This window comes from Odontesthes bonariensis, chromosome 24 (genome assembly GCF_027942865.1).
Source record: "Odontesthes bonariensis isolate fOdoBon6 chromosome 24, fOdoBon6.hap1, whole genome shotgun sequence".
Classification (NCBI taxonomy): domain Eukaryota; kingdom Metazoa; phylum Chordata; class Actinopteri; order Atheriniformes; family Atherinopsidae; genus Odontesthes; species Odontesthes bonariensis.
The window spans coordinates 15037061-15051654 of record NC_134529.1 but is presented as its reverse complement, the minus strand read 5'-3'; the positions used below and the strand labels follow the sequence as shown (position 1 = coordinate 15051654).

The 14594-nt window shown below is 39.6% G+C and overlaps 1 long non-coding RNA gene across 3 annotated transcripts; it reads right to left on the bottom strand.

Moving 5' to 3' along the window:
• Positions 1–12299: 12299 nt before the first annotated feature.
• On the bottom strand, positions 12300–13224 carry LOC142375506 (uncharacterized). Of its 3 annotated transcripts, XR_012768972.1 has the most exons (5): positions 13170–13224; positions 12997–13049; positions 12793–12890; positions 12617–12705; positions 12300–12515 (listed from the first exon to the last, which is right to left on the bottom strand). It is a non-coding gene; the product is annotated as an uncharacterized LOC142375506 (long non-coding RNA). The 3 variants fall into 3 exon arrangements; XR_012768973.1 differs by lacking the exon at positions 13170–13224 and having other exon boundaries at positions 12300–12522; positions 12997–13154; XR_012768971.1 differs by lacking the exon at positions 13170–13224 and having other exon boundaries at positions 12997–13151.
• Positions 13225–14594: the final 1370 nt, after the last annotated feature.

Sequence of the window (14594 nt, the reverse complement as noted above, 5' to 3'; positions counted from 1 at the left end):
TGGTGGTGGTAGAGACAGGGTGGTGGGATCAAGGTGAAGTGGGCAGGGCTTGCATGTTGCTGTCCCATAAACCCTTGCTGTCACATCAGAGGCTGGCGGATGTATGTGGACATTCCCTCTAATCTGTCCTTAACAACAAAGATGCTGATGAGGGATGATGACAAGCTTTTGAGTAGCTCGGTTATTTGTGCAGGCTCAAGTGGCAGCGCGGGTTGGTCCGCTGCAAGGTCAAAAAGTGCCAGAGTTTGGGCTTGTGAAACTACAGATCGCTAATTGTTACGGCAAATGTAGACGTGGTTTTGAAAACCTGATTGCGCTGTCCAAATCATATCATTTGCTTTCTTTGCTGAGATTGTCAAAGAAATTGAGAATGGCAAAGGACAAAATGTTCTGGTGGAACTTGATCCATTATGGGTGTACGCCATTACTTTCAGAAATTAAAATCGACTCCTTTGTATTCTCCGTATTGTCTGACTGCTTGCAGACTGATGGCAGGCTCTGGTATGATGAATAACTGAGACAGAAACAGAGCAGACTCAGCTTTTGGATCTTTTTGCAGAAGGTCCATGTGCAAGTTTTATTTTTACATATTGTTTTACGCTTCAGTTTTCTTTTCGAGTCACATACAAACAAACAGTTCATAGATGGTGCATATTAATCAGTAGAGGCTGCTAAAGCTTCATTTGCACTTGTACTCTCGACTCAGCCAAAATCATTAATGACACACTTTGTCCTAGCATTCTTAAAAAAGATACCATTATTAACAGATCATTGAGTACAAATCATATGCTTAGTTTAAGTTTGAAAATGCTGCATTTTCAACTGTCCTTTATTTTATTTCGTTTAGCAGATAATTGCTGCTCCCCCATAAAAGACTGATTAACTCTAGTGCTGTTATTTTACTTCTAAGTTGGAATTTCTCAAATTTCTTTCATTAAGTGAAGTAGAAATGCCAGAATTACAGCAAAACTACTACTATGGTAATCCTGTCTTCTGCACCCATTACATATGTTAGGAAACTTTATCTGAAATATCTGAATTATTTCCAAACCTGTTTTCACGTGATTTAAAAAGAGAGGCATCACTGCAAATTAAAAATGAGTGTTTCTCTTTTTTTTATTGTGTCGGTGTCTCTGAGCGTGTGTTCTTGCATGTGTAGTCCAAGCTTGTCTCACATAACCTATATTTAGACTGAAGGTTATGCTAGATGAACTGTAACAGAAGCACAATATTCCACCCCGTGTCTGTCCAAATTTTGGTCAAACCACAACAAAATGTAACAATTCAATCACCATTTGGGCTTCTTCAGTGTTTCCTCATTTCCTTGAACCTTAAATTTTCCTCTCTTGGTCTTCTCCTTTATCACCCAAGCCAAGGCTTTGTCTAGGTCACTCTACTCTCTTTGCATAAAAATATCCTCTCGTAAGTATGAATTTGACAGGAAGTGGAGTGAAGGGACAAGTGTAATAATTTCCACCGACACAAATCTTCATTCAGACTGGAGTGTAACATAAAAGTGATCAGCGCCAAGGCTATTATCAGGGCTCAAGATGTCAGGGAAATGAGAGAGCAGCATTTAGGGAAAATGTGATCTAAAATCTAGCATTACATAAAGCATTAGGAAGCCTCTACTTAACTTATTTTGAAGCTAAGTAGTATTGCCTTTGATAGATACAACTTTAATTTTGTACTTTAGATTATAATTCATATGTGAGCATTTTTCTGCTTTGGACCAAGAGTAATTGCCAAACCTGAAATATCTCAGGTCAGAACCCATCAGTTCATTCCTGCCGTGCTTTATTGAACCCATATTAATGCTTACATAGTTACATACTGTAGTTTATTCACTGCTGTCCACCCTGCGGTTCATTGAGACCTATGACCTGCAAACAGCTATAAATATTTATTTGCGTCGGCTTGTCTAAAAATAACTGTATTACAATAGAGTGTCCTGGAAGAGCTCCAGAAGAGCTGTGCAGCAAGCAGTAGTCAGCATTCAGCCTCTGTGTCCAGAGGGAGATAGGGCAGTGTCAAGAGGCAGACATATCAATAGCTTTGTGGTCAACAGGAGAAGAAAAATTCACTTTGCAAGGGATCCTTTGGGTCTGAGGATTATTTATGGAACATGCAGACAGAAAACGGTTGCAGTTTAGTGCTACGCATGTGGTTTTCTGGTGACATCAATGGATCCTATTTTTGTCTTTTACTACACATCAGTGTTAATATTACCACAAAGCTATTATTCTAGTCTGAAATTAAAAAGACCAAATATTGAAAAATTTGTAATTACCTTCAAGGTGCAACACAGTCTTGCTCCAGAACATGTAATGGCTTCATTGATCCACAGCAAAAAAAACATAGCAGTTTTACAGTAAAGGCTCCAAAATGGTGAAATCACCACATTTTCAGTGCTGGACAACTGTTACATACCTTCATTTGCCTTTACCAGTCGTGACATGGGTAAAAGCCTGTGAAGAGGCAGAGGAGGGTATGGCCAGTTATGGCGTTAATGCAGACATCATTGAACACTGCTCTATAGAAAACATAAGCAACTTAAAATGTTGCCATGTCCCAATTTTCATGCCTATATTTACTACTACTGGGATATACTAATCTGATACAAATATAATGGAATATTAACATACAGCATTAGTAATTAACTGTGAATTATTAACTGAATTCATTTGCACTGAGGTTGTAACAATGTATAAATAGTAGTGTGGTTTTCATATATGTTCCTGTTAGAAAAAATGATGTGATCCTCTGGTTGTTATTTATGCTTTTTATGTTATAAGAAAAATCAAACCAAAATAATCTACCGAATACAATTGATGTAACAATTTGCATCAAATTTACCTAAATTCATGAGCTATGACAATGAAGGAAATACTATATATGTGTGTGTATATGTATGTATGTATATATGTATGTATATATATATATATATCATTGGTATTGGTTGTTGCACATCCCTACAGATATGCAGCAGTTATTGACCCTGGTAGTTGTTTTAATTAAACAATTAAATATTTTTAGGAACGTTGTAGAAACTTTACAGAGATCAGGGAGACAGCTTAAGCTCTCCTTTGAGCCCTGTCTTACAGTAAAATGTCAAACTGTAACAAAAGAAAGTGGCGATATTACTACATTTGCATTTTGTTCCGTGACATTGTACTCATCTTTCAGTATAATGTATTTAATTCCAAGGTTTCTTGGTGCCAACAGCACCTATGTGTCCTTTGCAGATTGGATTGGAGTTCCCGCCTGAAGGAAGGCTACAAAAGTAGATCTCAAACATATGAAACATATTGTCAGAGGGTCCAACTGGAGGCAAGACATCATGTTTCCCTAAACCTAACCAAGGAGTTTTAATGGTTAAACCTGACCAGAAAGTTGAAGTGCCTAATTGAATATTACTAACTCGGGGAGTATCAGCTTTACTTTGAAAATGATCAGACACAGTAGGATATAATATTAATTAATAAGTTTGGACATTTTTTTTAGTTAGTTCCAGTAGCTAATGTTGAACATAGTTATTGTAGTTGTAGATGTATTGATTTATTCATTCTAACATACTGATTTGCTGACTTACTGAATATATATATATGAACGGAATTTGCATAATTTGCATACCGTACACTATTTCCCAAAATGCTTTTTTACAGAGTTGATATCATACTGCTACAATCATATCCTGGACATGTAATGGGCAGTGTGTATGAGTGCGTCGGACCTTTCTGACCGGTAACTTATGATCAGACATGTGACTGCTTCGGTTTCGCCTGAGCCATGGTCTGCCCAGAGACAAACCCATTCAAACTCAGCCCTGTTGTGAATAATTTTATTGTCTTCATTCCTTGTGCCAACGCTGAGTGCCACTCGATATCAAACTGTCTGCCACAACTGGCTCAGCATGAGACACAAGTCTCACTCTGTAACTTGCGCCTCTCCTCCCCAATCCCTCCTTCACCCCCAGAATGCAATAAATGTCCGGCCATCATTTATTTTAATTCACTCCCCTCTTGCACAGATGAAATGGATTCGTAACCTTGTAGGACAAGGACGTGCATGCCGTCTGCCGTCAGTTGCTGAGTTATTCTCTATTCTTCCAGCATAGGGAAAGAGAGAGCGAGAGGGAATGAGAGCGCGCACGAAAAAGAGGCCCAATGATGAAGAGAAATAGTCTGGCATGCAAATTGCTGGCTGCCATGTCCAATGAGGAGGCCTGGCGGAGACTGTCACTGTAGGAACTGTGGACAGGGTTAACGAGGCTGAGGGAGAGACAGACAGGAGGACAGGAAGAGGCTTAAAAAACTGCGAGTGTGATTTATTCGCCAAATCAAGACGCGATGAGTGGATTATGGGCAGCCAAATGAGAAAGAGTGTTTAGGGGATAGCTAATTGAATGTGACCAAGGAGGAGAATGCTAAGAGCAGGCAGAGATGGGTACAGGGCCGCATGTGTCATCCGGCTGACGGTAGTTTAGCTCGCAGTGAGAAAGTAACACAGTGAAGTGAACAGTGGTTAAGAGGACAGGTGCAAATTGTTGGTTTGCTTCTTTTTTTTTTTTTTTTGTTAAACCTAAATGTAATTCAGAAAAAAACAATTTGTGAATGGTTTTCATGTTTCATCCACTTGCTGCACCATCTTTAATTTTGTATAACCGGTATAAGTTTTACGTTGAGCCTTGCTGATCAGGACAAAACGTTCAAATCAACAACATGTTACAACTCATCACATGCTAAACACGTCTGTGACGATTCATTTCACATATTTCTGTAATCATTTTGGTCCTGACTCAGCAGCTCTCCTGGAGAATCAGGATCAAATGTATTCCTATATTCAGATTATAGACACTCATAAACTTTAGGAATGATCATATGTATGTGTTAGTTTTGAATTGACTTTAATATAATGATTATGAGGAGATCAATCTATTTAGTTGATTAAATGCAGTCTCTGCCCTCTTTAGTTGGTTCATGACAAGACATCCAACAGTGGTAAAGCCCACTAGAGGGTAGTATTTAACTGCACGCAGTACTGAATATATTCATGGTTTCTGCATACAATAAACATCGCTTGCATATTAGTTCTTATGGTATTTATCCGTTTTAATTCCACTACATTTACATAGGGATTTTTAGAGTTAGTTCATAGTATTCATCAAACTACTGAATGCTGAGGAAGGAGCGTATTGGCATCTTGTAATGGTGAATTACTTGATTTTCATTTAATCATGTTTATGCATAATATTTACATAAAAAACGATTGACTCTCATTAACTTAAACAGTAACAAATGTGGTGGCTCTGAGTTGTGGTCAATTACCACCTAGTTAGATTTGCGGGGCCAAATCTGAAATCAAGATTTACTTTTATGAGATCTAAAACAACTATTAATGTCACCTCCTGGAGCGACATTTGCGTGCTGGTGTCATGTCAGGCTCTTCGTAAATTTCGAGACGCACTGAGTGTCATTCCGTATTGGTGAAGAAGAGGAAAAAGTCAACAATTTACTGGAAAAGCAAAAAGTTTAACATTTCAAATGGATTTCTTTTCATTTTCACAGTTACTTTAGAAGTTTTTAGGTAAGCCATCAGGTTTTAGGAGGCTATTTTCTAACTATTCTAAGTTATAGAGAGCTTATTATAAAAAATTGTCATAGACCTCAGAGGGTTTGGTTACACTTTTAAAAATATACTTGTTTCTTTCTACATTTTAGTTTAATAAACTTTTTTTTTGTTTGTTTTTATTACACCAAGCTCTCACACAAGCATTTCGAATTTTATTGCAAAAGTAGTTTGCACATATGCTTTCATAAATTAATGTTTTAAAACCATTAGTTTCTTTCTTTTCAGTGAATGCAAATCCCCTTAGTGATGACATATCCTTTGAGTGTCCACAGAAGTCCTTGGAAATGTTTGCGTTGCATCCATTTGATCGCAGCAGCATCCCTCTCATTTCATGAGTGCAGCAGAACACACGTTGGAAATGGGCTCGGACGCAAATTGGATTAATGTTTGCGAGACATCTCCTAAAGCGTTTCCACCTATAATGTTGTTTGCAGACGCACTAAATGAGATGTCTCAGCGGGAGCAAACGTCTCTGTATGCAGAGCTAACGGAGGGAAGCCCGCAGCAGGCTGCACTGTGACCCTCCTGATGCAGCTACACTCTGGCTCCAGTTTCAACAGGACATAGCATATAGGGACTGAAACAACATGGGAAATGTGATTACATGGTTGCCTAATGTAAGTAAATCTCATTTGTATTGTTGGCTGTTTGATTACGCCTTTCTGCGGTGGAGAATTTCAGGGGGAAAAAAACAAAAAAACACAATGCAGATGTGGATAAGGGTAAGCAGTCGCTGTTGCCACCCAACCTGAGGAAGAGTGCTTTGACTTTGACTGCTCCCAAAACTTGCTGTAATACATGGAGAAGAAAGATAATAGAAAACAAATCTGATCTTTTATTATTGTAGCTTACATATCATACTGCAAACTAAACATCACTAAAAATAGAAATCGTAAACTGGTCTTGGAGAATGCCGACTGTGGTCACAATGCAGGATTATGATGTAAGATGTCTATTGAAGGAAAAGAGTGTCCTGACCAAGATGGACGAGTTGTATCGAGCTCTGGCATGACAAATGAGGGCTGAAAGTGTTGCAAGTATTTTATGACAGTCCCAGGGGTCCTTATCTCCCATAACCCCTGACCCCTCGACCCTTTAAACCACAAGGGTGATTACAAGTGGCTGGCCAATGAAGTAACTGTTATACTATGGCCATAAGAAGGTGGTTTTACACAACCTCACTCAGTGCCGCAGTTAGTAATTACTTAATGCTTTTGACCTGAAATGAAAAGTAATTGCAGGCTTTGGTATCAGTTTAGATAAATAAATAAATTCATGATATTTAGTAACAATTTGAAGATTTTAGAAGGGCAAACTTGATCTGCAAACCTCCACCTCAGATTTACCAACATGGCAAGACATAGTTTCTGATATCGTTGGGCCTGAGATGCTTCCTGAAGCACGGCAGAATGCATCTCATGCTGTCTGCTGCCATTTTCAGTGGTCAGCAGAGTGATGAGCAGAGGTCTCGTTCGCTGCTCATCCGCCACGCCTGTCATGTAACAGACTATGATATCTGTTCCCCATAAGACGCATAACTGCGTGACACAGGCATTCCTCACTGCAGAATTTGACAGCCACAGCCGCGCTGACCGTTAAAAAACCCCAGGCATGAAGCAGTTTATTGAACGCCATCCAGGTGATAGAGCAGTCGAGTAAAGCAGAGTTGAGTAGTTTTCGCAGTCTTTGAGTATTATTTTAGGATAGATATAACAGTTCTACAGAAGTTGCAGCAGTGAAGCTTAGTATGACCACAGTAACCCGACAGTACAAGGGCTAAACAACACCTTTTGTTTGATTAGGTTTTTGTTTACAGGCAGGATGAATATTGGGGGAAGCACAAGTAATTTATGTCCACATATGCTCCCGTGGAAGTGAGTGTAACTGGTGAGTGGAGATGTACATCATTTTCTGTAACACTGCAGTGTGAGATTAGTACTGGGTCTTCGGGGTCTCACTCGTCACTCCATTTCCTAAATTGACAGCTGGAGAAACTCTATTCCACCGGACGTGATAAACGACACGGGGCGTCGGAGGACTGCGTTGGAGAAGAGAGAAAGGAGTGATAAATGGGGGAGGTTGGGAGGAATCAGGGCAGATGAAAGTTGTTGGGCAGTGAGAAATGACTGACAGCTCATTATGAAAATTCAAGAAGAGAGTCTGACTTGTTCAGCCACACCTTTTTCTGTTTTCTGTGTCTTTTCATGGGGTGAAAGACAATGAAAATGATCACAAACATGTACTAAAACTGAGGCCTTTATTTTACACGTGAACTTTCAGGCTCTTAAAGCGGCACAATGCAACTTTTTCATGGTCATAAAATTGCTTGGCAATCATCAGATTGCTTGGCTGACCCGTTCTGATGAAAACGGTGACATTTCCATCTCCATCTGGTGGCCCTAGACCGAAACAGCGCTTGCAACTTTGCCTGTGGCGCCGTGTGCTTTGTTTACCTCTGGAAGTCTCGCAACATACGAGAGCCGAGAACTACTGCTTCACGGCAGGTCGTAAAGGGCTCTGAGCCGAGCCAGGTAGCCTGATAAGACACACCCCCTCTCCATTAGCTGTCGACGGCTCTCCAACTCTCTGCCAGTGTCTTGAAAAATAAACCGTAAATTGCCTCTGGTGGGTTTACGACAGTCTGGCTAGACTGTCGCCTTATTTTCTACGGAGCTCCCCCTACAGCTTTGGGGTGTGTATTGCATGGTAAACAAACCCCGTATTACTGAAAGTTGCATAGCGCCGCTTTAAGTTTAAGAAAGAAGAATAAGTAAAAATAAATTTAAGCAATTCTGTACATGGTATTATATACAGTGCCGGTCCTTCCTATGGGCAATGTAGGCGTTTGCCTAGGGTGCAATTTACTTTGGGGCGTTGCTGTGGTAAGTCACATTTAATCCTAACAGGTGTTGAAAATGAAGAGTTAATAACTGCTCAGCGCCCACTATCGAAAACGACCAACAGAAGAAAAAAAGAGGTTAAATCAAGACAAAGGTAGTCATCTATTCTTCTATATCGTGTTTTTCTCCTCACTAATTTCTTTTAATTTGAGCGATGTGTAAAAAGTTTGTGTTGTCCACATCCCATTCAAGATAGTTAACAGTTTAGATGAAAGTAATACAGTTTTTTTTAACAGCTCTGTTCATTGATTTTCTACACAAAGACTTTAATTCCTGTCATATCTGTTTAGTTTTTCATTTCATTTCATGCACCACTGTTAGTCACATTAATCCAGTTAATCTCTACTGACTCTGTTCTGCAGTAAAACAAAGTCTCGTCTTTATTACCCAAATATTTCATTTTACTGTAAATCTTTTCATTTAAAAGCGATGGATTAAAAAAGAAAAATCCAGAAAAAAATCAATGGTTGTTAGGTTCAGTGTTGTTAGTAATTGAATGTGTTATAAATGTCGTTATTTCAAACATTCTCTTCTTTGCATGCTCATATTCTTGCATCTTCTTTTTAGTCTTATTAGTTGCATCAGCTTATTAGTAATAGTCAACATTGCATTTTTTATTTTCATACATTAATGCTGTTTTAAAAAGACATTTTGGCTGATTAAAGCACAAATGATATTTGAGAAGCCTTAGCCCCTTGTCTTTGTATGAAAACAGAAATCACGCATATTTTTAGTTGGAGTTCGTCTCTGTGTTGACCCCAACCCTAAATTGGACTAAGCCGGTATAGAGGATGGATGGATGGATACCTAGAGTTACATTTGGGTTAATTGTTACAATGTCAGGAACGGCTTAACCTTGTGTTTATTAGATTTTATTTTTGGCCAGTTTACTCTGAACAAAGGTTACTGTATCTGTTACTGTTTGTTTGCAATTTAACCTCCTTATCATTTACATTTAAAGCACATATAAAGTATAAGTTATCAGAACATGAGAAAAATCAAAGGAACCCTTGAGATTTCCAGTTGGCAGTGCTTTATTGGGTATTTTTTTCCCCAGTACTCTTACTAGCTACTTGCAACCTCACTCAATTTAGTTGTTTTAGCCCCCTATGGCCATGTTGCTGATTTTGAATAAGTACTCAGGGCAAGAGGGGTCAGCTGCAATTTCAGCTGTAGCTAAACTGGTCTTTTCTAATGTGAGATCTGAGGTGACTTTGACTTTTGATTAATGACAGTTCTCCAAAGGACATATCACCGGGAAAACTTTCCACTGCATAAAATTCACTTTCAGTAAAAGAAAAAAACATCTATATCTCTGTGCATACAAAACCCAGCACAGAGTTACTGCATTCAGTGTGAAATAATACCCATGTGCCATCACAGAAGGCAAACACTGAACGTGTTTGTTATTAAAATATTTGTACTTTTTGGGCCCCAAAGGCCCACTATGCCTTTTCTCACTTATGCATATTTCCATTATAGTGACATCAAGCAAACAGAGAGATGCTGCCTCTCTCCTGTTCTCTCTTGAGTGCTTCTCTCACAGGCTGTGAAAACACCAGCCCCAGGGAGTATCCATATCCCATGAGCCCTAGGGCAGAAGGCCCGAGGACACGCTTGGGGGATGTTTTAAGGGGTGTTGTGTGGAAAAGGATAGCTGCACAATTTTAAAACAAATTCTATAGATAAATGTAAAGCAGATGGTGGTTGAATCAAATCCGCCCGTTTGGGATTTTGATATATATAGAAATGATGTGAAAAACAGTTAGAGCTGTACAGAGTAAGACCACTAAGAAGGAAGGATGGTTATTCTGATTGATTGTTTGATTTTATGTTTTCAAATGTTTTTTTTTCCATAGAGTTTAATTACATGCTGCCTACAGTTAAATATAGGATATTTCTGAAAAATAATAGAGCAGCAAACAAGTCTTTGCTAGTTAAAGATGCAGTTAAATGGTTGAATTATAGCATTCTTCCAAGGGAATTAAGTCAGATACCCTCTGTGTTTTCTATGTATTCTCATCAGGGCTCCTCTGTTCTACTCCATTTTGGTTCTATGTATGTTGCTCCCATGCAGGTGGAGGCAACTTTCCAGATTTTGTTCCCCTGAGTAACTCGGGTTCTTCAGTTAAAAGATGTCTGCAAAGAGATTAAGAAGAGCAGAGGCAACACTGGTCTGGCTTGTCGAGATGGAGAGCCTTACTTCCATTTGTTTTGATGATTTGCTGGTACAACAATGCATCATTCACTGTCATATACAGCACCTTTTAGCATTTTAACAATATCTCCTTCATCACAGCTATGATTTAAGCTGCTGGCAAAATTACAAAGGTACCATTATTCAACATGTTCTTACTTCTTACTGCTTGCATACTCCTACTTGGTTAGGGTATCCTTTTACATTATTTTTAAAAAATAAATGTGTGGAGAGATCAGATAGACTTCAGTAAAAGTCTTTCAGCATCTGAAATGGATGTAAAATGTTCTTTTAAAGTTACATTTTTTTTTTTAAATGTTAAAAAGTTAAATTAGAATTAAAGCCATGAGAAATTCTAGAAAATGTACAAGAAAAAACAGGCAGGTGGCAAACAAAGATCCACAAAACTAGAAACGTAAGAAAACTTAGGGACACGATAACTAACAAAACCTAGACACAATACCCAAAATATGAAATATAAACAAGCTCAAAGAGAATGACCAAAAACCACAGACCATGACACCATCTTGAAGTGATGATCACTTCGGGTCAAGCTTCAGTGGCACTAGAAACCTCATTGTTTGAATTATTTTCCTAACATCTTCTCAATTTTGAATTATTTTCAAAATGACCACCAGCATACTTATCAAGAAGCTAGAATTCGGTTCAGTGTTTTTATTCTTTCACCAAACCTCCAAATATGGATTTATTGGTAAATGGAAGTCCTCACCCAGCAAAATGCATATGCATATCACCATACAAATTGATGCTAAAGTGGTATCCTCTGCATTGAAAGTTTACACGATGGGATTCCGATTAACTGGCGATAGAAAGTATTTGTTATTAAAGGTGTATGAATAAGTAGGCTATTCATACATGACATCGAGAGCAAAACACTTGAAACGATTAATCCCCTGACAAAGCAAAGTCGGTGACTCAATGCTCAAATTAGTCACGTCCAGGCATCAGGCTTTTAGAGATCTGAGATCTGTACTTGATGTAATTGTGAATTGAAAAAAAAAAAAAATGTAATGAACATGCTCAAGGTAAACTGGTCACTGCACGAAAAGAGGGATTTGTGTCACTGTGGACGGCAGTGAACTTCCGCGAATTTGCCTAATTTTCGGACGCACCTGGGCGCTTGCAGGCAGACAAACTTTAAGTTTGTTGAGCGACAAAATCGTCGGAAACGAACCCGGCTCGCGGCGGGCTCTCACAGCGGGGTGCTAATGGCCCAGCGATTAGCACCCCGCTGTGAGAGTGCCTGGACCTCTCACTGGCCTCGCTGGTATTGGACAAAAAAGGCACGTGATTACATAAAAAAGCTCCTGTAAAGCTGTCCGCCCATTGGCCAATAAGGTTAATATATGCATACTTTATATGGGCATATCATTCAGTAATTATGATTAATAATTGTGATTATGATTACTAATATTCCTGGGATGTTTGTGTACTTCATATATTCACGTCATTCTTATAAGCTGCACTATGACTAGGCTAATGCAGGCATGAATGACGTGAATCTATTGAGAATGAAAAAGGAAACTTTTTTTTTTTTTTTTAAAGCGCTTTTATTGCCACACCACACAATGTACATAGCTTACATTGTAATAAGAACCATGTTGATAATAAAGAATTGAAAACTATATACACACACTGCTGTAGCCTACGATATACACAATAAGCCTAAACGCCGCCGTTTGGAATCCGCATTCTTCGCATTCCTCCGGTCCCTGCAGAGTCTGCGGAGTTGTCAGACGTCCTCATCCTGGATCAGAAGCTGGCTTCTGGGAGCTGTTGGAATAACCAATAAATAATCCATGCACAGCATATTGACAACTTGTCTATAAAGTAACAAAAGTCATATTGACAGCGCATATGTTCTTACTCTCTTTCACTCTTCTGTGGTGAGACTGGGAGTATTTCGGGTTGGCTTCAAGACGCGCCTGTAGCACAGCACACAGGTCCGTCACGCAGCTAAAAACAAACAAACAAGAGGAATGAATAAAATGACCAGTGCTTAAAAGTACAGTACCAGCCGTGGTAAAAGTCAGCGCCGCTCACCCTCGATAGTGTCCCCGTCTGCCTCTCTGAAGTTCGGACTGTTTGACACCGCCTCCTTCAAGCGACTCGTTACATCCATATTGTGAGGTGACAGTAGCCTGTAAAAACAAAAGGCCTATGGTTAATAAAAAAAAACTGCATTAACGTAACGTAACATCGGGTCCAACTCAACTAGATATTGGGAGAACATTCACTTATTCTTACCCTTGACCTGGATTATAATGCCACGGTGAGTTATGCAGGCGGCGAACTGCTTCCTATAAATTGAAAACACGAAATTCATTTTTTTTAAATAAAGCAACTCACACTGGTTTTCACGTGATGGACACAATTAAGTTGAGTTTAGCCTAAAGCCACAGTCAATAACCTACTCTTACCGCGGTTTTCGGATTCTGTATCCGCCTTCTCTTGCGCTCTTCAACTTCTCTGGAATGTAACTCCAGTCCGTTCTCGACGGCCATCTTGCCTCCAACCTAGCGAATCTCAGCACCCTCTCCACGACCGTATCCACGGTGCTGGCCACCATACGAGACATCCCGGTCATAGCATTCAACAGGACTTTCATTTTATCTGCCTGTAAGCAAGTGAGTAAGTAAGTTTAATATACAGCACATTTAAAATCAGCGAGAACTGTCCCAAGTGCTGTACAGTGTCAACAAGACTAAAATTAAACAATCAAATGGTCATGTGCAAGTAGAAAAAAACACACAAACCTGTAGACCCGCAGAGAGTTGCTGGCGAGTTGAAAGCAAGTAGTCTTCCAGCCCATTGTATTCCGCATACCAGGGCAGTTTTCAGCGATTTCTGTCTGGCTTTCTGCCGCCAGATCTGCTCCTTAAACTTTTTGTTTACACTGCACGACACAATGTTTCTCATACGTGATTGAACGAGAGCTTATGCGAGCCGTTAAGCTCCACCAATCATATGCGTATACGTCATTACACGGAATACTCGCGAGACAACCTCCCGTCCTTTTGCTATTTAATGTTGTCTGACCACAGCTGGCAATTTGCACTGTGTTGACACAAAAATGGACTCTGCAAGGAGAAAGAAAAGACCTCGGCGATATTGTGACCATTGTGATACCGAATTAAGCCATACACAATAAAACACTGAGCGCACTACTGCACATTATGTATACAGGCCAGATTTCTATATTTTTATTTCTATTTTATTTAAGAAACCTTTTAGAATATTGCTGTTGCATGCTTATTTTATCTTTATCTTATCTTTATTATTATACATTTGGACATCCAGTGCGGGCAACAAAGAAAATAATTTCTTTGTTCAGGGAAACACGTTTCTAACTGCACACATGACAATAAACCTTTGAAACCTTGAATCCTTGAATTTTGCCCACAAAAAGCGGTTACAAAAGAGGTGTTTGGGAGAAAAAAAAACAGATATGCATCACCTGTCACCAGCAGACAGCGTGCACCTCTTCTTTTTCAAGACAACACAGCAACAAACTTGGCTGGAGTTGGAGGTGATGGTGAACGTGTAGAAACAGGCCTGCCCAACCCCCACCTCACCTCACCCCACCCCACTTGAAAATGACTGTGGCAGCTCCTGACCTGATCACTGGCATTTACATATTAAAGGCTCTCCTAAGTAGGGGAGGGGAGGGGGGCATGGGGGAGCAGTTGCCAGGTCAATTTGCGACAATTTGGGCCAAGTTTTCACTTTTACCACCGCAAATGCAGGGGCTCAACGTATGCGGACATGTAAGGGGCCACATACATCCGCAAATCCCTCTTTTCATGCAGTGGGTGTTGCAGAAAGACCTTGAAAAATGCACGAAC